Consider the following 25,371-nt stretch of genomic DNA (forward strand, 5'->3'; position numbering starts at 1 on the left):
TTGTGGATTCGACCCCTATGTACTACATTCATTTGTGTCTAGGGTATTTATTTTTGCATAGGTGTGCGATATCCTATCAAAGTTTGGCGCCGTTGCCGGGGAGCACGGTTTTGTTTACTAATTAGTTGTTGAATTTTATCTTGTTTTATATTGTCTCGGGGAACACTTGTTCCTTGAGATCTTCTCGCGGTTTCTTTGTAGTTTTAGTGCCTATTTTGTAGGTAATAAAGCTTGGCCTTTCATAATGAGTTACGAATTCATCCCAACACTCTAAGATGAGCCTTTTCCTGACTATCTTGACCGATTCTACTACTTTTGCGATGGTTTCATCTCCCTTGGACATGTCCTTGATGGGGATTAACTGGGTAATTTTGTTCTTGGTGGCATGGATTCTGAGACCCGTGGATTGGCTCTAAAATTGAGTAATGGGAGTCTCTACAACATGATTGGGCCGGAACTTTGGAATTTTTTAGATTCCATGGCTATTGAATGTCGGACGTTAGCACGCCAATTCGATGTGTGGCGTATTCAAGAGGAGCTCAAAGTGCTTCAAGCTCGTTTGGAAAAATTTTCTCAAAAGGAAGCAAGCCAATGTGAAATTATTTCCTCTCCTTATGCTCTTCCAACCTCCCAATGTGAGTATTTTGACCTTAACCATTTTGAATTATTGGATGACGATGACGATGAACCGACTTTCATTATTGAAATGCCCCCTATTGTCGCTCCAATTTACCATTTCGTGGAGGAGGTAGTTGACACGCGTGCCATGGATAAGCTTGAGCCCGACCATAGTGAAACGGATAAAGTTTTGCCCGAGTCATTTGAAACCTTTGAAAATCCTCTCACATGGGATGTAGTTGACCAATTCGAAGTTGATGGAGGACTTAGTAATGCTAATATAGAGGTTAAGTGGGATGAACCCCTCATTTTTTATGAGTCCTACCACCTAGAGTTTTCATACCACCAATTTGAGACCGTTCATGATTATAATTTGTGCACTAACAGTTGTTTTTATGGTCTTAAGCATGATGCTCCTTCTCTTGCTGACGAGGGGAGTACGGTGGTTCTATTTGAAATCTCTCATGGGCAATTTGAAAAGATTAATCCTTTCTTGGCTTTGATCTTTCATGCTTATATCTTATTAATTGCTTACATATGCTTGCGTATTGCTCATGCGCAGGAATATGATAAACTTCTAAGGGCTCTGACATGCTTTTTAGAGGGAAAAGGATTTTCTTTTTGGAAAATTTGTTTTATTTATGCTTTTTGAGACAATTTATAGTTTTTGGACAATTGCAATTTTCATTTGGTTTTGATGTAATAGTTAGGACAATAAGAATTTTAGCTTGCTTTCGTATGTAGTAGCTTATCTTTCGCAGGTACTTTGCTACTTGGATTGGACTTTACCCCGTTTTTAAGCAAGCTTGGGGGAGCTTCTACGCGGTTGTATGCTTTCTTTCCTTTCTTTATTTCCGCATGTGTCATTCCATCTCCCTTTGTTGGGTGTCCTTCTTATTTTACACATTGAGGACAATTTGTTGTTCTAGCTTGGGGGAGGGATTTAGCGAGTCTAGTTATGGGAAATCTAAAACCTAAAACTTTGAAAAAATTGAAAAAATTCATTAAAAAATGTGTGTTGTGTCCACCCTTTTTGTCTTATGCATAATGTCTTTTCTCTTTGCATTAAGCTAATGAGTCGCGCTTTTAACGGGTTTTGCTTACATGGAGATGTCTTGACATAGTGGGTGAGGGTTGAATTTTGGACAAAATAGACTTGATGTTAACATTGGTAAGCTACATAAATGGTAAGGTAGAGCCTTCAAAAAGGCCGGTACATCTTTACCTGGTCTCATTTAGGTGTGTGTAGTTTCTCCTCTTGGTGTGCGTTATATCAAAACGCACAAGTATGGCATTGGTTCCTTATTCTTAGACATGCTACGATAGTTTGCACATGAAGCCTTTTTGTTATAATTTCTCACATGAATCACCTACTATTAAGCCTTTTCTCATTATATGCTACCAAATATTAGTCTCTAGCTACACTTCAAATTACCTACCTTGTTGAGCTAGTAACCATCTTGATGAGTTTAGAGTGCTTTTTGTGAGGTTGATGATGTTGACGGGATCACTAATTCCCGTTGTGTTGTGCAAGAAAAGTGAGAAAGGAAGAAGGAAAAAATGAATGAAAAGAAAAATGAAAAGAAAAGAAAGATGAAAAGAAATGAAATGAAAAAACAGGGAAGAAAAGAAAGTTTTGATGAAAAAGAAAAAGAGACGATTGATCTTCTATAGTTTATGAAGAAATTGAGTTGGGAAGTTCATTTTGTGTTGTAAAAGTTTTAATTTGGGCCATATGCTGCTTTGGTTCAATGGGTTATTGCTATAAGATCGGTATTGGGTTATTTAAACACTCTTTGCTCGTTTGGATGGTTGATTAGCTTGACCTTTAACTCAACATATCCAAACTCGTTTGTCCACTTTTTACCCATGACCCCTAGCCTCTTTTATCTCTTCTCTTGGCTTCTATTTGTGCATTCTTATTAGCATTGTCTTGTTGATTTGGAATGTCTAACATACTAGATTGCGGGCGCATTCTCTTGAGTCGTAGATAGGAGAGTGTCACATTCACATATAAATTGCCTTATTCATAATATGAGTGTGAGTGTTTTTCCCGTGAGGAGTCCGATGTCAATAAGATCATGCAACAGTCGAAACGTCCATTTGAAGTCATTCATGCTACGCCGTCATATAAATCTCATCCATGTTGTTGCATTCTCCCTATGCCCATGTTGTTTTGGGATTTGATTTATTGGGCTCTAAAGTTACTTGACGGGAATTACATTTGGATATGATGATTGTTGCTCGTACCCTTGTCCTTATCATACATTGTATTGTATGCTTGCTTGAGGATAACCAAGGGTTTAGCTTGGCGAAGTTTGATAAGTCCATTTTATATACATTTTGACCCCTAGTTTAGCTCTAATATATTTGTCATTTTCACTAATCTAGTGGTTTTATAAGCTAATATTGTATTCTAGTTGTCTTTGCATGGTTTGTCACATTTTGTAGGAACTTGAGCGTTAAGGAGCTTATTTCTAACAAATTTGTAAGAGCTAGTATACAAGGCTAAGTGTGGAGCATGAGTTCGACCAGCATTGAAGTGTTACATGGATTTGCATGCATAAAGATATGGATTAAAATGAAAACGTAAAATTAAGTCTTATGCAAAGTCAAGCCCAAGACATGAAGTCAACTAAGATGGAAGCTTAGGATGCTAGAGTGAATTGGATGCCAAGATTAAAGATCATTATCGGACGCTTAATAGGATAGTTATCGCTAAGCATTTGATTCTATAGGCATTAACTAGAGGAATTAAGGTGATCGAGCTAGAAAGCCACGACCCCGATCGGAGTTGGTGGCCCCGATCGGGGTTAGCCCCCTCTATGCCCGAACGTTACTGCCTTTGTTCCCCTATAAATAGAAGCTTTGGTCGACACCTCTTACACACTTCTTACATACTTCCTACACCACTTTTATACTCTCATTTTAGTTCTTAGTTTAGTTTACATTAGGTTTCCCTTTTCATTTCCTTTATGTTATAAACAATTTCTTTAAGCATTTCAATTTATATTACAAGTTCACTTACAATTTCCATTTCAAGTATTTGTTCTTCTATATTGAAGTTTTGAGCATGTTTTGAATAAGAGTTGATGTGGATGTTATGCCGGAGTTTGGGACGAGATGACGGAGTCCATCGCGAGTCTAGTCTCACATTTTGGTCTAGTGATATGTCAGACATTAATATTTCTATTTTGAGTTCAGACATCATTCAGTTTTGAGCATGTAATCGATAGAATAAACCATGTTTAGTTATTTTGAGACAATTTTTAGTTAAGGTTGTAATCGTTATTTAAAGTACTTTATTATTGTTTGATTTGATATACATTTGATGTGTCCATTTTATATATGATTTTACCCCCTATTTTAGCTCTATTTTACATGCCATTTGCACTAATGTTAGTGATTATGTGAGCTAATTCGTGTTCTAGTTGTGTTTGTTTGTTTTCATAGTGTTTTGTAGGAAATTAAGCTTTTAGTAGCTTATTCCCGTCAAAGTAGCAAGTGCACGAGTTCATGAGGCTAGCAAGACTAAGCATGACCGCGGAAGGGAGTTTTTGGTAAGTTCCAAACCCGAGTAGGAAGCATGGAGCTTGGGTTGATGAATAAGTGAAGAAATGAAAGTCAAGCCCAGAAGAAAGTCCAAAGATCAAGTCAATTGGGAAGCTTAGGATGCCAAAATGATGCAATTAACCGGGTGATTAAGGAGCTTAATGACGGAGCATGGGATACCTTGTGATGATCAATGATGAATTAAAGCAGTAAATTGGAAAACCTACGACCCCATCGGGGTGGCCAGGCCCCGATCGGGGCTACCTTGCTCTATAGATTTTACGTTATGCCCCTATTTTACTATAAATAGGGGCCTCAATCCGTCATTGTAGGACATCTTTTTACACCTCTTTATATCTTTTAACACTCTCTTACACCTTTCATATAGCGTTAAGCACAAATTCTCTCTAGTTTTCATTAGTTTACATATTGTTAAGCATTTCCTTTTTTAAATGATAAGTCCATTTTATATACATCATGACCCCCTACTTTAGCTCTGATATATTTAACATTTGTACTAATCTAGTGGTTTTATGAGCTAATATTGTATTCCAGTTGTCTTTGCATAGTTTGTCACATTTTGTAGGAACTTGAGCTTTTAGGAGCTTATTTCTAACAAATTTGCAAGAGCTAGTATTCAAGGCTAAGTGTGGAGCATGAGTTGGACCAACATTGAAGTGTTACATAGATTTGCATGCATACAGATATGGATTAAAATGAAAATGCAAAATTAAGTCTTATGCAAAGTCAAGCCCAAGATTTGAAGTCCAACTAAGATGGAAGCTTAGGATGCTAGAGTGCATTGTAGGCCAAGATTAAATATCATTATCGGACGCTTAATAGGGCATTTATCGCTAAGAATTGGATTCCATAGGCATTACCTAGAGGAATTAAGGTGATCGAGCAAGAAAGCCACGATCTCGATCGGGGTTGGTGGCCCCGATCGGGGTTAGCCCCCTATATGCCCGAACGTTACTTTCTTTGTTCCCCTGTAAATAGAAGCTTTGGCCGACACCTCTTACACACTTCTTACATACTTCCTACACCAGTTTTATACTCTCATTTTAGTTCTTAGTTTCGTTTAGATTAGGTTTCCCTTTATCATTTCCTTTATGTTACAAACAATTTCTTTAAGCATTTCAATTTATATTACTAGTTCACTTACAATTTCCATTTCAAGTATTTGTTCTTCTATATTAAAGTTCTATTTCCATTGTCAAGGTAATTTCATTTCTAGTATTATTTTGTTATTTCTTAGTATGTTTATCTTTATCATTTCATATGTCATTAGATTAGTTTTCATTATGCATAAGTAATTCAATTGTATAGGGAATAAGGAAAACCATGCATAAATAGTTCTTGCAATTGTTGAACAAGGATGTTATAATATCGTCTCATTGTTTCTTCTACATGTTTGCATTGTTTTGTTTGTCTTTGATAATTGATCACTATATTAAATTAAATTTGTTAATTCATTCTATAAGTCGAGTGGCACGGAATCGGACTAGACTAAGCATGTGTAGTAGGACGACCTAGTCATAAACGAGAGTTTCTCTAGGACCCGGTCTATGGTTGACACGAATATCGTGAGGTGGGTGTTATTAAGCCTAAACAATTAACGATTTATCAACTCCTATGTTTAATTTGAGAATTTACATAATTTGCATGTGTGACCCGATCTCCCTAGACTATTTCTTTATCATTATTGTTTTCTTCCACTATCCAACCAACCAATCATACGATAACCGACCTTGATAAAATTCACTCCATAACAACTAATTAACAACTACCGTCTCTTTGTGGATTCGACCCCTACGTACTACATTCATTTGTGTCTAGGGTATTTTTTTGTGCATAGGTGTGCGATAGCCTATCAAATTTTGGCACCGTTGCTGGGGAGCACGGTTTTGTTTGCTAATTAGTTGTTGAATTTTATCTTGTTTTATTTTGTCTCGGGGAACACTTGTTCCTTGAGATATTCTCACGGTTTCTTTGTAGTTTTAGTGCCTATTTTGTAGGTAATAAAGCTTGGCCTTTCATAATGAGTTACGAATTCATCCCACAACTCTAAGATGAGCCTTTTCCTGACTATCTTGACCGATTCGACTACTTTTGCGATGGTCTCATCTCCCTTGGACATATCCTTGATGGGGATTACTTGGGTCATTTTGTGCTTGGTGGCATGGATTCTGAGTGCCGTGGATTGGCTCTAAAGTTGAGTAATGGGAGTCTCTACAACATGATTGGGCCGAAACTTTGGAATTTTTTAGATTCCATGGCTACTGAATGTCGGCGTTAGAACGCCAATTCGATATGTGGCATATTCAAGAGGAGCTCAAAGTGCTTCAAACTCGTTTGGAACAATTTTCTCAAAAGGAAGCAAGCCAATGTGAGATTATTTCCTCTCCTTATGCTCTTCCAACCTCCCAATGTGAGTCTTTTGACCTTAACCATTTTGAATTATTGGATGACGATGACGATGAACCGATTTTCATTATTGAAATGCCCCGTATTGTCGCTCCAATTTACCATTTCGTGGAGGAGGTAATTGACACGCGTGCCATGGAAACGCTTGAGCCCGACCATAGTGAAACGGATAAGGTTTTGCCCGAGTCATTTGAAACCTTTGAAAATCCTCTCACATGGGATGTAGTTGACCAATTCGAAGTTGATGGAGGACTTAGTGATGCTAATATAAAGGTTAAGTGGGATGAACCCCCCATTTTTGATGAGTCCTACCACCTAGAGTTTTCATACCACCAATTTGAGACCGTTCATGATTATAATTTGTGCACTAACGGTTATTTTTATGGTCTTAAGCATGATGCTCCTTCTCTTGCTGACGAGGGGAGTACGATGGTTCTATTTGAAATCTCTCATGGGCAATTTGATAAGATAATCATTTCTTGCCTTTGATCTTTCATGCTTATATCTTATTAATTTCTTACATATGCTTGCGTATTGCTTATGCGCAGGAATATGATAAACTTCTAAGGGCGTTGACATGCTTTTTAGAGGGCAATGAATTTTCATTTCGGTAAATTTATTTTATTTATGCTTTTTGAGACAATTTATAGTTTTTGGACAATTGCAATTTTTATTTGGTTTTGATGTAATAGTTAGGACAATAAGAAATTTAGCTTGCTTTCGTATGTAGTAGCTTATCTTTCGCAGGTACTTTGCTACTTGGATTGGACTTTACCCTGTTTTTAAGCTAGCTTGGGGGAGCTTCTTCGCGTTTGTATACTTTCTTTCCTTTCTTTATTTCCGCATGTGTGATCTCATCTCCCTTTGTTGGGTGTCCTTCTTTGTTTTACACATTGAGGACAATGTATTGTTCTAGCTCGGGGGAGGGATTTAGTGAGTCTAGTTATGGGAAATCTAAAACCTAAAACTTTGAAAAAATTGAAAAAAATCATTAAAAAATGTGTGTTGTGTCCACCCTTTTTATCTTATGCATAATGTCTTTTCTCTTTGCATTAAGCTAATGAGTCGCGCTTTTGACAGGTTTTGCTTACATGGGGATGTCTTGACATAGTGGGTGAGGGATGAATTTTGGACAAAATAGACTTGATCTTAACATTGGTAAGCTACATAAATGGTAAGTTAGAGCCTTCAAAAAGGCCGGTACATCTTTACCCGGTCTCATTAGGTGTGTGTAGTTTCTCCTCTTGGTGTGAGTTACATCAAAACGCACAAGTATGGCATTGGTTCCTTATTCTTATACATGCTACGATAGTTTGCACATGAAGCCTTTTTGTTATAATTTCTCACATGAATCACCTACTATTAAGCCTTTTCTCATTATATGCTACCAAATATTCGTCTCTAGCTACATTTCAAATTGCCTGCCTTGTTGAGCTAGTAACCATCTTGATGAGTTTAGAGTGCTTTTTGTGAGGTTGATGATGTTGACGGGATCACTAATTCCCGTTGTGTTGTGCAAGAAAAGTGAGAAAGGAAGAAGGAAAAAATGAATGAAAAGAAAAATGAAAAGAAAAGAAAGATGAAAAGAGATGAAATGAAAAAAATGTGAAGAAAAGAAAGTTTTGATGAAAAAGAAAAAGAGACGATTGATCTTCCATAGTTTATGAAGAAATTGAGTTGGGAAGTTCATTTTGTGTTCTAAAAGTTTTAATTCGGGCCATATGCTGCTTTGGTTCAATGGGTTATTGCTATAAGATTGGTATTGGGTTATTTAAACACTCTTTACTCGTTTGGATTGTTGATTAGCTTGACCTTTAACTCCACATATCCAAACTCATTTGTCCACTTTTTACCCATGACCCCTAGCCTTTTTTATCTCTTCTCTTGGCTTCTATTTGTGCATTCTTGTTAGCATTGTCTTGTTGATTTGGAATGTCTACCATACTAGATTGCGGGCGCATTCTCTTGAGTCGAAGATAGGAGAGTGTCACATTCACATATAAATTGCCTTATTCATAATATGAGTGTGGGTGTTTTTCCCGTGAGGAGTCTGATGTCAATAAGATCATGCAAGACTCGAAACGTCCATTTGAAGTCATTCATGCTACGCCGTCATATAAATCTCATCCATGTTGTTGCATTTTCCCTTTGCCCATGTTGTTTCGAGATTTGATTCATTGTGCTCTAAAGTTACTTGACGGGAATTACATTTGGATATGATGATTGTTGCTCGTACCCTTGTCCTTATCATACATTGTATTTTGTGCTTGCTTGAGGATAACCAAGGGTTTAGCTTGGCGGAGTTTAATAAGTCCATTTTATATACATTTTGACCCCCTACTTTAGATCTAATATATTTGTCATTTGCACTAATCAAGTGGTTTTATGAGCTAATATTGTATTCTAGTTGTCTTTGCATGGTTTATCACATTTTGTAGGAACTTGAGCGTTAAGGAGCTTATTTCTAACAAATTTGCAAAAGCTAGTATACAAGGCTAAGTCTGGAGCATGAGTTGGACCAACATTGAAGTGTTACATGGATTTGCATGCATAAAGATATGGATTAAAATGAAAATGCAAAAGGAAGTCTTATGCAAAGTCAAGCCCAAGACTTGAAGTCAACTAAGATGGAAGCTTAGGATGCTAGAGTGAATTGGATGCCAAGATTAAAGATAATTATTGGACGCTTAATAGGGCAGTTATCGCTGAGCATTTGATTCCATAGGCATTAACTAGAGGAATTAAGGTGATCGAGCTAGAAAGCCACGACCCCGATCGGAGTTGGTGGCCCAGGTCAGGGTTAGCCCCCTCTATGCCCGAACGTTACTTCCTTTGTTCCCCTATAAATAGAAGCTTTAGCGACACCTCTTACACACTTATTACATACTTCCTACACCACTTTTATACTCTCATTTTAGTTCTTAGTTTAGTTTAGATTAGGTTTCCCTTTTTCATTTCCTTTATGTTATAAACAATTTCTTTAAGCATTTTAATTTATATTACAAGTTCACTTACCATTTCCATTTCAAGTATTTGTTCTTCTATATTCAAGTTTTGAGCATGTTTTGAATAAGAGCTGATGTGGATGTTATGCCAGAGGTTGGGACAAGATGACAGAGTCCATCGCGAGTCTAGTCTCACATTTGGTCTAGTGATTTGTCAGACATTAATATTTCTATATTGAGTTCAGACATCATCCAGTTTTGAGCATGTAATCGATTTAATAAACCATGTTTAGTTATTTTGAGACAATTTTTAGTTAAGGTTGTAATCGTTATTTAAAGTACTTTATTATTGTATGATTTTATATACATTTGATGTGTCCATTTTATATATGATTTTACCCCCTATTTTAGCTCTATTTTACATGTCATTTGCACTAATGTTAGTGATTATGTGAGCTAATTTCGTGTTCTAGTTGTGTTTGCTTGTTTTCATTGTGTTTTGTAGGAAATTAAGCTTTTAGTAGCTTATTCCCGTCAAAGTAGCAAGTGCACAAGTTCATGAGGCTAACAAGATTAAGCATGACTGCTGAAGGGAGTTTTGGTAAATTCCAAACCCGAGTAGGAAGCATGGAGCTTGGGTTGATGAATAAGTGAAGAAATGAAAGTCAAGCCCAAAAGAAAGTCCAAAGATCAAGTCAATTGGGAAGCTTAGGATGCCAAAATGATGCAATTAACCGGTTGATTAAGGAGCTTAATGACGAAGAATGGGATACCTTGTGATGATCAATGAGGAATTAAAGCAATAAATTAGAAAACCTACGACCCCGATCGGGGTGGCCAGGCCCCGATTGGGGCTACCTTGCTCTATGGATTTTACGTTATGCCCCTATTTTACTATAAATAGGGGCCTCAATCCGTCATTGTAGGATATCTTTTTACACCTCTTTATATCTTTTAACACTATCTTACACCTTTCATATAGCGTTAAGCACAAATACTCTCTAGTTTTCATTAGTTTACATATTGTTAAGCATTTCCTTTTTTAAATGATAAGTCCATTTTATATACATCTTGACCCCCTACATTAGCTCTGATATATTTATCATTTGCACTAATGTAGTTGTTTTATGAGCTAATATTGTATTCCAGTTGTCTTTGCATGGTTTGTCACATTTTGTAGGAACTTGAGCTTTTAGGAGCTTATTTCTAACAAATTTGCAAGAGCTAGTATACAAGGCTAAGTGTGGAGTATGAGTTGGACCATCATTGAAGTGTTACATAGATTTGCTTGCATAAAGATATGGATTAAAATGAAAATGCAAAATGAAGTCTTATGTAAAGTCAAGCCCAAAATTTGAAGTCCAACTAAGTTGGAAGCTTAGGATGCTAGAGTGCATTGGATGCCAAGATTAAAGATCATTGTCGGACGCTTAATAGGGCATTTATCGCTAAGCATTGGATTCCATAGGCATTACCTAGAGGAATTAAGGTGATCGAGCTAGAAAGCCACGATCTCGATCGGGGTTGGTGGCCCCGATCGGGGTTAGCCCCCTCTATGCCCGAACGTTACTTCCTTTGTTCCCCTATAATTAGAAGCTTTGGTCGACATCTCTTACACACTTCTTACATACTTCCTACAAAAGTTTTATACTCTCATTTTATTTCTAAGTTTCGTTTAGATTAGGTTTCCCTTTATCATTCCCTTTATGTTACAAACAATTTCTTTAAGCATTTTAATTTATATTACAAGTTCACTTACAATTTCCATTTCAAGTATTTGTTCTTCTATATTCAAGTTCTATTTCCATTGTCAAGGTAATTTCATTTCTAGTATTATTTTGTTATTTTTTAGTATGTTTATCTTTATCATTTCATATGTCATTAGATTAGTTTTCATTATGCATATGTAATTCAATTGTCTAGGGAATAAGGGAAACCATGCATAAGTAGTTCTTGCAATTGTTGAACAACGATTTTATAATATCGTCTCATTGTTTCTTCTACATGTTTGCATTGTTTTGTTAGTCTTTGATAATTGATCACTACCTTAGATTAATTTTGTTAATTCGTTCTATAAGTCGAGAGGCACGGAATTGGATTAGACTAAGCATGTGTAGTAGGATGACCTAGTCATAAACGAGAGTTTCTCTAGGACCCGGTTTATGGTTGACACTAATATCGTGAGGTGGATGTCTTTAAGCCTAAACAATTAACGATTTATCAACACCTATGTTTAATTTGAGAATTTACATAATTTGCATGTGTGACCCGATCTCCCTAGACTATTTCTTTATCAATATTGTTATCTTCCACTATCCAACCAACCAATCATATGATAACCGACCTTGATAAAATTCACTCCATAACAACTAATTAACAACTACCGTCTTTCTGTGGATTCGACCCCTACGTACTACATTCATTTGTGTCTAGGGTATTTATTTTTGCATAGTTGTGCGATAGCCTATCATTAAACAATTCAAGTTAAGCATTTGGTTCTAAGTAATACAATTTTTCCTTTCAAGTTTATTAGGTTTCATATTGTATTCTTATTGCTCAAGTTCCAAGTTCTTTATTTCGGTAATTTCGATTCTAGTTTATTTCATCTTTGCATTTTCCATTATCGTTGTTATATAATTTACATTTTAGTTTTTTGCATTTTATATTAGTTTGTTATTTCATATTACTATCAAGTTATTATCAACACTAGTTTATCATTAACATTTCATGTTACTTTTCTCGTCTTTAGCATTTCACTAATTTATATGTTTTTTCTATTTAGTTTACTAATAATTTATAATATTTCATTTAGTTATAATGCCATTGTTATCATGTTTATCATTTCATACATTGTTGTTAATTTCATTTTCACTATGAGTGAGTAGTTTTATATGTCTAAGGAATAGGGAAGCCATACATGATTAATATTTGTAAATGTTGAATTAGGTTGATGTAATATTGTTTAATGGTCATAATTATTGATTAAGTTTGTTAATTCGTTCTATAAGTTGAGAGGCACGGAATCGAATTAGACTAAACATGTGTTAGTAGGATGACCTAGTCATAACAAGAGTTCTCTTGGACCCGACCTATGGTTGACAATAAGGCCGTGAGGTGGTTGTCATAAGACCTAAACAATTAACAATGTCATATATTCTGAGTTTAACATAAACATCTATGTACAATTGCATGTGTGAACCGACTCCCCTAGACTCTTTTATCAAACAAACCAATCGTAATCGACCTTGATAGATTTCTATTCATAGCATTTCATAACGCAATTCCCGTCTCCTTGTATTCGACTCCTTGTACTACATTCATTTGTGTCTAGAGAATTTTATCTTTGATTAGGTGTGCGACAGGCCTATCAAATTTTGGCGCCGTTGCCGGGGAGCACGGTTTTATTGCGTTTAGAATTGTTGATTTTTATATTGTTTTCTTTTGTCTTGAGGAACACTTGTTCTTTGAGACCGTTGCTTACAACGTTTTTGAGATTGTTGTCCTATGCCTAGGTCTTTTCGCATTGGAGAATTGGTTTCACCTGATTCCGAGCTCGAGAAAACCTTGCGTAGAAGACGGCATTTTTTGAAAGAAATTAAAGAGGCCGCTTCTCCCATGCAAATTAAAAGTGCAAGAAAGTCTTAGACGATCTTCAAGCTTTTGAAGAGGAGGAAGTTTCTAGTTCATCATCACCACCACCACCACCACCACCACCGCCGCCATCTCAAATAAAAAAGATGGTGAAACTTTCCGATCATTCCAAGCCCACCGCGGCTATGCTCCCGGCGGGTATCACTACTACCCAAATTACCGCCTCGGAGTTTGAGATCAAACCGGCTTTTATTAGCCTTGTGGAGAGGAAGCAATTTGGGGGAAGTCCTTTAGAGGATCCCAATTTGCATGTTCAAAATGTTTGTGACTATTGCTCTATGATTCGGTAAATGAGAGTCACTCAAGCTCAAATTAGGGAAATACTTTTCCCTTTTTCTTTGAAGGAGAATGCAAAACTATGGATCAATAGCCTTGATCGCACCGCCATGGGTATCACCAATTGGGAAACTTTGGCTCTTGCTTTAAATCAAAAGTTTTTCCCACTGGAGGAAAACTCAAACTTTGAGGAGCCAAATCACGGGATTCCGTCAACAAGCTCTTGAGAGCTTATATGAAGCTTGGGAAAGGTACAAGGAGTTGCAAAGGCAATGCCCACATCATGGGTTGGATGCTTGGTTCCTAGCTATAATATTCTACAATTGATGTTGTGCCGAGTCCCGAAGAATTCTTGATTCTGCCAACAATGGGCGGTTTGATCAAATTAACACGGATATTGCTCATGCCACGATTGAATCCATGGCGATTCATGATGCCCAATATATCAATTCCTGGGGTACACCTATAAAAGGTAAAGAGGAAACTTCCGACACTACCATTTTTAAAGCTCAAATCTTATAGCTCCCAGAAAAGTTGGAGGCTCAAAATGCGGTTACCTCTCTTCAACAACTCAATGTCGTGTCCTCTACTAGCCAAATTGTTATTTGCGAAGGTTGAGGAGGTGTGGGTCATTACACCGCTCATTGCCAAGCTACTATTGGTAAATGCTTTTGAAAGTTCTTTCCACCGGGTACATTTTCAAATACTTATATCCCGAACACGATATTTGACCTAAACTTGTCTTACAAAAGCAACAATGTGAAAGGATTCAATAACCCTCTAAATAAACTCATTTAATTGATGATCTAAATTACTCTTATGTTTAGTCATTAGATCTAGTGCATGCATAACAAAAATAACAAGATTAGGAGAAAACGGGTTTCTTACATTGATGAGACGGATTCATGGGCACTAAATTTGGACTCCTTCATAATCTAGATCTTGAGCTAACTAACATAGGATGATCCTCCAAAACACCATAGGTTCAATGATGTGAACAACTCCTCTTAGTTACACCAAGACTACAACCCAAAAATAATACTAATAATGACTAGTTATTATGTAGTATTATTCCCTAATTTTACTAATATTATTAATATTACTACTCTTAGTAATAGATGATTAATATTAGTATTTTGTGTGAGTTTTTGAGGTTTGCATGTAGAGAATAATCATAAAAAGAGTAGTAAAAACAAGCACAATGATCCTCTTATAAGAGCATTTTCACGGCACACACACCACACAAGTGGAGTATTTTTGTCTCTTAAATTATTCACATGCAAATGAGTAGAGTGTAGTAGTGAATGAAATGATTATGGTGACATAATAAGATGTCATCACATGATCTTATCTAAAAATTTGGACAAACCAAAACAATATAATATACTCCATATGGTCGGCGATCATGTGCCACTTTAGTCCATTTTTATTTTTCACATTTGTCCCACAAATGATTATAAGTCATGTGATCAATTATCTTACATAATTAATTATTAATATAATCATTTAACAATTAAATGTTATAATTAATCTTATAATATACTCCCAACACTTAAGTAGTATACTACCATTATATCAATATATAACGGGTCCCATAATTACTAGTTAGTTAAATTTACAACTCCTTGTAAATATAAATAACTTATTACTTCTACCTCAAAATATTTATAAAACCTCAACTAATTTAGTAACTCAACATTTAATTACTAAATTTAATCTTATTTAATCATATTACAATAAGATATACAATTCAACTCACATAAAGAGGAATTAATTAATCTGTATCAAATACAATTAATTAATTATCTATTTGGGTTTCATCCTTTAGGTGTGACCTTAACGGATCAACTGACCACCACCGTCAAACGACAGTAATGTCAAACTCTAGTCAGCCAATCATTACCGATTAATGTTGATCAGTTGATTTATATAAATGAATCATCTATTTATGTATTCTTACCATGAGTTTCAATAATGTGATCGCACCATTGTTGAGGACACATACTCCAACACAATGTGCTTAACCCTCAACCACAACAAACTTTTGTGCCTCAACCTCAACAACAACAAAATGCCTATGTTCCACCACAACAAAGGTACAATTACCCACCGGGCCATCAAAGTCAAAACCAACAACAAAGGCCACCTCAACAAAATTTCCAACCAAACCAAGGTACACCACCCCAAAATATCCGACAAAATAACTAATGGGGGAACAAACTAGAAGCCTCGGTGATGCAAATGGTTAAGGCTCAAACCGAGTTGGTGGCTCAATATCAAAAGAGTGACCAAGCTCACTATGTCGCAATCAAAATGCTAGAGCAACAAATGGCTCAACTAGCCGCCTCTAGCTCTCAAAGGAAGACGGGTCAACTACCACCCCAAGGTGATCAACCACATTAGATGGTTAATGCCATCCAATTGAGGAGTTGTAAGAGTTATAATGAGCCATCCATGAATTTAGATGATGAGGTGGTAAGTAAAGAGTCCAAGCTTGGGGGAAGTGACAAAAACAAGGCTAGTGAAGAGCCTCCTATTAAGATTCGTGTGCCATTTCCTCACCGCTTAGTAATGCATAAGAAAAAGAGTAAGCTTGGTACCAAGGATGATGAGCCCCATATGAATAAAGAAAGTGAGAGGTGCTTATTGAGAAGGAGGTCTCTCTTAATGCTAAGGACGGTGATGCCATTTAAAAGAAGGTGGATGATCATATTGTGGTTGAGAAGGGGAAAGATATAGAGGATTCTCCTCAAAGGAAGTTGTTGAAATTTAAGTGCCGTTTCCCCACCGCCTAGCCAAGAACGAGAAAGAAAGTAAGTTTGGTAAGTTCTTGGAAGTTGTTAAGAATTTACAAGTTACCATTCCATTCACTGAATTGCTTACCCAAGTCCCTTCGTACTCCAAATTCATAAAAGAAATCCTCTCAAAGAAGCGATCCTTCAATGAGGTTGAGACCATAGCTTTCACCGAAGAGTGTAGTACACTCTTACAAAACAAGTCTCCCCTAAAACTTAAGGATCCCGATAGCTATTCTATTTCTTGCACTATAGGCACATATACCATTGACAAGGCCCTTTGCGACCTAGGTGCTAGTGTAAGCATCATGCCCTATTCTATTTGTGAAAATCTTAACATGGGTGCTTTAAAATGCACTCATATTACTTTGCAAATGGCGGACCGTTCTTTAAAGCAACCTTTAGGTGTCTTAGAAGATGTGCCCCTCAAAGTTGGCAAGTTTTTCATACCCTTTGACTTCTTCATACTTGATATGGCCAAGGACTCACAAACCCCAAATATATTGGGTAGGCCATTTTTGCACTCCGCGGGCGCGTTAATTGATGTGAAAAATGGGAAGTTGACTTTAGAGGTGGGCAATGACCGGGTTACATTTAGCAAAAACAACACCATTAAGAGCCTAATGTCACAAGAGTCTTGTTATTCACTTAACACTGTGGACTCTATTCTTGTTTCTTCTACACCTCGATCCTTACTGACGGATCCGAGGGAGGTTGATATTGGTGTTGATTGTTTTGCAGGTGAAGATTTTAAGAGCACTAGTGCTAAGAGTGCTAAGAAGGGATACTCGTGGAAAAGCATGAAGTGGATGAAAAATGTAAAGAGTGCTATGAAAGAAAGCTTGGGAGGTGGCGAGCACAAGGACGAAAAATGATCAAATGATCTTCTTACATCGTGCGGGACGTTAAACCAGTTTTTCTCGGGAGGCAACCCAAGCTTTTATTTGTTTTTGTTTTTAATTTTTCGCAAATTTATTATTTTCATAGATTTAGAAATAAAATTACTAGACTTGACGATGTTTTGTTTTGTGATTTATAGGTGAAGGAAGAAGAATATACTATAACAGCGGGATATCAGTGGCTTAAACCTGACATAGGGCATGTGTCCTGGTATCCTTGGATGCTGAATCAATGGCTGATCCCAAAGCAGCAGTTTATTGTGTGGTTGGTAGCTCAGAGAAGGCTATTAACTCAAGACAGACTACTCAGAATGGGAATTATACAGGGTAATTCTTGCTTTCTGTGTGGAATGCAGGAGGAGAGTGTGGAGCATTTGTTCTTTGAGTGTCCGTTTAGTAGACAATGCAGGGACCTGATTAGTGATTGGTGCAGGGTTTCCCTTCCTTTGCACAATTGCATCACCGTGGTGGTGAGTTAAGGCGTCTTTTGCTTGCAGGAAGAAAATTATAGCTATCATTGTGTCTAGTCTGGTGTATCATGTATGGCAATGTAGGAACAGATGTCGTGTGGATGAATGTGTTGTTAGACCTTGTATTGTTCTTGCAAGGGTCCAATCTGATGTTAAAATGCGTCTAGGTCAGTGTACTATTAGAAGTAAGAATGCTCTAGCTTTGGCATGGGTAGAGTATCTTAAGGCTTAGAAAGAGACTTTAGAAGTTGTGGGAGTTGTGACTCTAATAGCTTGTATTGTATGGGACTTTCTTATTTTCTAATGAGAACTTACATTTTCCCAAAAAAGGTGAAGGAAGAAGAAAAGTAGGCTCAAAGAGGATATTCACACGTCCTCATGCTAGAAACCCCGTTCGAGGACATAACTTTCAAAAACGGGACGGAATTAAAACAATACGGTGTAGCGAAAAAGTCAAACTGGACACGGTCAACCCCGATCGGGGTGGGTTAGCCCCGATCGGGGATGTAAGTTTCTACTTTTTTTATTTACTCCAAAACGGGTGAGAAGGAATCATTCATATGCTACATACATCAAACCCGACGGTATTTCCCTTCATCTCCTCTCATATTCTTCTTCATTTCTTCACCTTAAATAACTTGCAAACACCATTTCCTTCATCAAATTTCAAGATTTGTTCATTCATTGACATCACCAAGTAAGTATTCATCTCATTTCTCTTTGATTTCATCCATTTTAATCAATTTAATCAACTTTCACAAACCCTAAGTCAAATTGGGGGAAGTCTATTTTGTGCATATTTTTGTTAGAAATTTGTTAGATTGTGTTCTGTTATTGTTTTTAGGATGAATTAGTATACTAATACTATTATGCTTATTTGGATGAATTTTAGCTTTCCTTAAGATGAATTTTTTTTTTTAAATTTCAAAAAATGGCTCCTAAGAAAGATACTTCACAAGGTTCTACAAAGAGAAGGAGAGGTGAGACGGAGGCATCCCATGTCACGGAGGATGTAGTGATGCAGGAAACACCGGCTTGGCATGATCCGACATATCCCGATCTTATCTTTGCTAGCAAAAAGCAATGGGACAATTAGGTCATCTTGAGAAGCAAAGGTATGAAGGCTACAAAGTTTATTATTCATGATTCTCTTAAGCATATTGGAATTGATAAAAGAGTTAAGGCTTTGTTTACAAATCTTGATATGAAGCATGCCTACACTATGAACTATAAGACCTTCCCCGAACTCACACTTGAGTTCTTGAGTTCTTTTCAATTTCATAAATCTCAAAAGAAGGATCATATATATGGTGTTAGTTTCCGATTGTTTAATCATGATTATAATATGTATCTTGGTGAATTTGCTGAAATTTTTCAATTGAAGCATGAAAAGTTGCATACTAAGTCTCCCGAGTATTACAACCCCAAAATCACATGGCAATCCATTTCCCATTTCCCATTTGTTGATTGGGACCATGTCCCGCATCAATACATTCATTATCCCGAATTTCGTATTTGGCAAAGGTTTATGGGATGGACTTTCTTTGGTAGGAATGAGCCTCACTCGGTGAGGAAATTGGAGGTTGAAATACTTGGTGCTTTTCTTAATGTTAATGGTGATGAGAATTGGGGGATTAATATCCCTTACCATTTTGCCACACACTTGACCAAACAATGTCATAAGAATAATGCTATTGTCATGGGTGGGTTTGTCACCAAAATTGCTTACAAGTTATGCAAGTTTAACCAAGAAACAACACAAATGGAACCTTTGACTTCCACAAGGGAGGCGGGTGATGGACTTGACTATGCTTGTTTTTTTATCTTTGAATAGGTTTCGAAATTCTAATCCAAACATGATTTGGAAAATTGCTATAAATGACTCAATAAGTCTACCAGATGAGATTTCTGGACTCAAGGCCGTAGTCCACACTAAAACCCGCCATTTGGCTACATTTGAACCCGTTACCTACCTTTTGCCTCTAAGACACGAGACACCCTCCACCATTGAGCAACGTGAGAGAGGTCAATCCTCTCATGCTCGACATTTCACCTCTACCGTTGATATGATGGGTATGATGAGAGACCTAAGCCTTAATGTGAATGCCATTCGTGATGACCAAAGACTTGCTTTGTGCTCCATATATGATCATTTTGGTAGGCAATGATGATGTAAAATTATGTAAACAAACAAGATTGAACAGTACGACGGACTGTTTGTATGCTGGATAGGATAAAATCGTGTATGTTTGTTAATGTAATTAAGTAGTTTTGCAGCGGAATTGTGTTTGTTGTATAGTAGATTTCGTGAATTTGTATGGTAACAGGGATAGTATGGTGAATCTCGCTCTCTGCCTCGCAAGGTACAAACTCGAAACACTCCCAATCAACCTCGCAAGGAAGATTAAAAGACTAAACTTGCAAACCTAATCAAACAAAGTTCACAATGGAAACTTCTATTAAAATTCTCAATATCACGTCCTAAGCTAGATCATACACGCCCCCTATTTATACTCCTACTTAGCTTGACTAATAAAATATCTTTCCTAATCCTACTCGACGTCACAAATCTGACTTGAGACCTAATTCCTTAGCTTGCATATCAAGCTCTCTACTCCTTTCCTAAACTAACTAGGAAAGTTATTAAAATACTAACAATTAAAATACAACCAGATTTGAAATAAGCTAATTAAACTAGAATTAGGAAATAACAAGTTTTCTTAACTTGACTAGAATTCTAACCTTTCCTAATCTTATTCGAAAGTAAATAAAATAAATTAAAACTAACTCCACATGGTTTAGGAAACCTTGTCTCCACAGCTTGGACTCGGAACCCTTGTTACTTGCTTGCCAAGTAATCCAGCTCCATTGCTTGCTCACCAAGTAACCCATGTATCTTGCTCTTTCCGAGTATGCCCATGCATCATACTCCCCTTCTTCAAAAAAGAATTGACCCGATCCTTGGACCATCGACCTCCCGGATCAAATATGAATCTTACAAATCTGAACGCAAGATTGTTGATATGGAATAGTAATGCACTTGAACCGTCTTTTAGCTCATCATCCTCGATGAAAACTTCAAGCTCATTCATCTTGTTCAATTTCACACTCCTCTCGTGCCCTACCAATTTGTGCTTTCCATCCCTACTCCCACCGTGCACAAGTCTTGATAGCTTACTACGTATCTCATTAGTGAACAAATAATACAAACAAGATGAACCCTTCATAGTCGCAATATCCTTTTCTGTTTGAAAATCAACCAAGTAACAATTGGATTGATCTTGAAATTTAATAGGATAAATTGTATTCTTGCTAGATTCAGATTTTAACTCAAACTCTTGTTCATTGATGAACAAATAAATCGAACACGAGGATTCTGACATAGGTGCTGCACATTCGACCAAACAAGAATTTGATTGATCTTGAAACTTAACAGAACTGACCGTGCTCTTGTAGACCTCAGGAATTAAATTAAAGTCATAGCTATAATTGATTGGACAACTTGGTTCCTTGACAATTGTAACAACCGCTTCTACATCTCCATAATCATCAAAGATAGGTGGTAAATCAAGATTGAAGAAAGGTGAAGAAAGAATCACCTTCATTTAATAGCTCGACAATATAAGTGACAATCTCGTCTCCCTATGCTTCATCATTCGGAATCTGACAGACTTTTGGACTGTTCGTTAGGTCAACGTCAGACGTCTCTACAATCTGACAGTCTTCTGGACTGTTCCGTAGCATCTCTCCATCCTTTTTTGCTTCTTCTTCATGAGCGACTTTAGAAGATTCAATTTTTTTCACTTCTTCCTTCGCTTCACAAGATTGATTAAGTTCATGCTCCCACTTCTCGTAATTGGATGCAAGATGGTCAATTGTCCTTGTTACATCCTCCCATAACAATGCGTGTTGATAATCCTCCAACGCCTTTAATGCTCATTTGAGTTTCTTCAAACCCATGATCTATAGAGAAATAAGGGGGTAGGCTTTTATTTTGAGGTGGACTTATCAAGCTTGATTCCAGGGTTGTTGATCCCAAGCATGTTGGGTTGCTAAGTCAGGATTCTATGCTAAAAGAACCCTGAAAAGAAGCAAATTCTGCTCCCAAAGGCCTGCTTCCAGAAGCCTCTTCCAGAAGCCTGCTTCCTAGAGCCTCTTTCACGTGCCTGCTCCTGACGCCTGCATTAAAGTCCTAGCCTGAAGTCTCTTGGTGGAGTTCTTGCAGGGTTAAAATCCTTCAGGGTTCCTGGTTCCATACCTGCCAGGCTGCTGATTTCAGGCTCCTAAATCATAATAATTCCTAGGACAATAATGTGTGGTGCATAATAGAAGAGCTCAAGGACGGATGACATCATGTGGTCATTCCTTTTGTCCCCTAAAGCTGCTGCCACAACTAAGGAGCATCAACCATCTTATGCAAGCTTCCAAGGACGTCCTTTTCAAGTCATGTGACTAGTTTTAGGATGTTAATTTTACAGCTTGTTGTTTTGTCATGTTCTTCTTTTAATTGTAGCCATAAGATGTAACTTTAGATGAAAGGCCAAGATGTAATGTGAGACTCTATATAAGGAACTCACACCCCCATGTAATATTCAGATTTTGATGAATTAAAATTGTTGTGTCAAACACAAAATTTAGGGTTTGCCTAAGGGCTGCTCTCGTCCAACCAATAGTGGCGATGCCTTTCTTGGTTGCTAGATTAAGGGAGGTTAACCTGTGCAAGGCTGTGGTTAAGCTCTCCTAATCACTAGGCCTGGAGGTTAACCTGTGAATAGACTGTGGATAATCAACCTACGTATGTTAGTAAGGGTAGTTTAGTTCTGTGCCAGGCTGTGAGCTAAGCTAAACCTGCTGTCAAGGTTAAGATCTAAGCCTGTGCTAGGCTCTGGCTTGGCTCTTAATCATATCCAGCTTGAATTAGGGAGTTGAACTTGTAGTTTAGCTCTACTAATCAAGTAGGTTGTGGATGGTACCATGTGGAAACAGTTGGTACCTCGTTCAAAATCATATCTTTCAGGTTTTCGTAGGTTAGTTTTCGCGAATATATGCTCTTAATTTCGTTGTTTTTAATGGATTTAAAAAAGGGAGAAGTTATTTTTAAGGCTGCCATTTTGTTGCACATCCCATGCTCCTTGCATTCGTGAGGACCCCGGGTGTTAACACTCCATGATCTCATTCCTCCCAAGACAGATCTATTGAGAAATAAATCTAAACTTGGCCTTGATACCAATTTGATGTAAAATTATGTAAACAAACGAGATTGAATAGTAGGACTGTAACACACCCATTTATCTAAGAGCCTTTACTAGACCTTCCTGAATAAGTGAGACTGTTACCATCTCGGAATGTCCGAGGTAGTGAATAAAAGAGTTTAGCAAACCAAGGCAATTTAAATAAACTAAACTTAAATGTCTTATACATATTTTTTCTTTTCAAAATAAATACAATACAATCTTGCAGCCGGATTAAAATACTAATTCTGTAAATATAAAACCAAGTGGGCTAATAGTCTAGGTCGGTCTCGCCAAACTCCTCATGCCTCCCAAAGCTCCTAGCCAGCTAGTCTCAAGTACCTGTCAAGTCTGCTCCCCAGTTACGGTTCATCACAAGTCTTCACGAATACACTGTCAACCACGAGGTTGAGTAGGGACTAAACAAATAACAGTATTAACGACATAAATAAAGACAGTAGTGTTAAAGGCAACAGTATTAAAACCAGCTCACCAGTTATTAAAATCACATGTTACGGTTGCACCCATAATATTTGTCCATCCACAACATACCCAATCACATCCACTCATCCAAACTCCGTCTTAACGTTTCCTCCGCTCCGAATGTGCACATCTCCCTAGTAGTGAGCCTACTAGAGAAGAGACTCTGAGGGGCGGCCAGTGATCAACTGACGCCACAAAGACTAGCGGTTGCTCAGACCGGTCCCTTCAAATAATAACCAAAGACTATCGGTATATCGGTCCCTTCAAATAATAACTCACAAGGACTAGCGGTATATTGGTCCCTTCAATCCACTAACAAACAAGGACTAGCAGTTTGGTCCCTTAAAATAAAATCACCATCACCGACTCAACAACATCCAAATTCTCATCACACTTATAATAACTCCAACATCATAATCTCAACTCCATATAATTGCAATCATAATATTCAAAGAGCAATATATTCACAAACAATTACAATTGCACAATTAAATAGTTGAGTAGGATAATCCCTACCTTTTAGCAAATCCGTGCACACAAGCCAATTAGTAAGAATCTTCTAGAAAGTCGGATCCTACATTTATAACATATATGAATTAATAACTTAATTAACTAATAATTATTTAATTATTAATTTCATTGGCTAGTCAACATTATTATACTAAAATTAGAATCCACTACTAATGACTACCCATTAAAATAATGAAAACCCACTACGTACGATTACCATCACTATATGATGACATGAATCAACTTACGTATCACGCATTGCGCATCAACTCCCAACCCGACTCACGCTAACACCAATACCAACAACCACCTCGCCTACAACACACACACATATCCGCTCGCACTGCCATAAGCTAAGACCCACTCGTACTAACACCACAATCAACGGGTTCATGAATCATCTCCGTAAACTGTAGCCCACACCCCACGCCTAACCAGCAACCACCACAACAAACCCGTCACGCCCATTCTGCCGTTCCGAGTATAAACGCTATAGGCTTTGCCTTCCCTCTTGTGTGCCAACCAACCCGACTAGTCCCCCGAACCCACACAACCAGCATGGCAGCAACCCCTCCCCTATGTGGACCCAAAACATATCAATGAACATGGCGTTTCCGGAACGCAAACGAATCAGACCGAGACCACTACTAACAGTATGCCCATGAAGATGGTAATCCATTATACAAAACCCGCATCATAACTCAGCGTATGCAATACACACGGCCTTCACCGAAAACCACACAAAACAGAGCAGCCCACTGCTCCCATCTACTCAACCCAAACTGACCATGTAACAACCAAAAAGACTACCCATACTATGACATGACCTAAAACCCGGAACCTGACTTGTCCTATAATGCACGTAACACGACCGCAAAATTCTCGCCGTAAAGATGTGGCAAAATTTGAGTAAACTTGTACCGCTCCTACACTATAAGCAACTCAAAGGTCCCACAAATTGATCGTTAATCGACCCGACACAACCCCTAGGACGCTCATGTACTACCCATCGAATTAGACACACGAATGTTTTTTTACTTAGATTGACATACTACCCTTTGTTGTATAAACGGAAACGGATTATTACCTTGAGGTCCTATAGGTACGTTGACGAGAACATGATGGCGTGAAGCGACAACAATCTGGCCTCCTTGTGGTGAAGATGGAGAGAGACGAGATGTTGAGGCGGTGTTGAGTTACCAAGGTTTAGGGTTGAGTCTTTGTTTATGAGAGGGAGGTGTCGACAGAATAGTATTGTGTAGATGTGGGTTTCTTTTTATTAAATCAATGCTACCTCTATTACTATTTATTTATATTTATTTATTATTATTATGATTATTATTATTATATTAGCGTTATTATATTATTATTAGTTATTCAATACATAATTAATATATATAATGTATACTAATGTTACCAATTTAATATACATGGGTATCTTCCTGTCTTATAATACATCATTTTATATTCTATTACCAAGTAATAATTTTAATAAGGTTTATAAATAATTTCTC

The 25,371-nt window shown here is 37.3% G+C and overlaps 1 non-coding gene across 1 annotated transcript; it reads right to left on the reverse strand.

Annotated features, from left to right (window-relative positions):
- Positions 1-13,652: 13,652 nt before the first annotated feature.
- LOC141654379 (small nucleolar RNA R71) lies at positions 13,653-13,759 on the reverse strand. The gene has a single exon (XR_012547939.1). It is a non-coding gene; the product is annotated as a small nucleolar RNA R71 (small nucleolar RNA).
- Between the last annotated feature and the right edge of the window lie 11,612 nt (positions 13,760-25,371).

This window comes from Silene latifolia, chromosome 4, assembly GCF_048544455.1.
Source record: "Silene latifolia isolate original U9 population chromosome 4, ASM4854445v1, whole genome shotgun sequence".
Lineage (NCBI taxonomy): Eukaryota > Viridiplantae > Streptophyta > Magnoliopsida > Caryophyllales > Caryophyllaceae > Silene > Silene latifolia.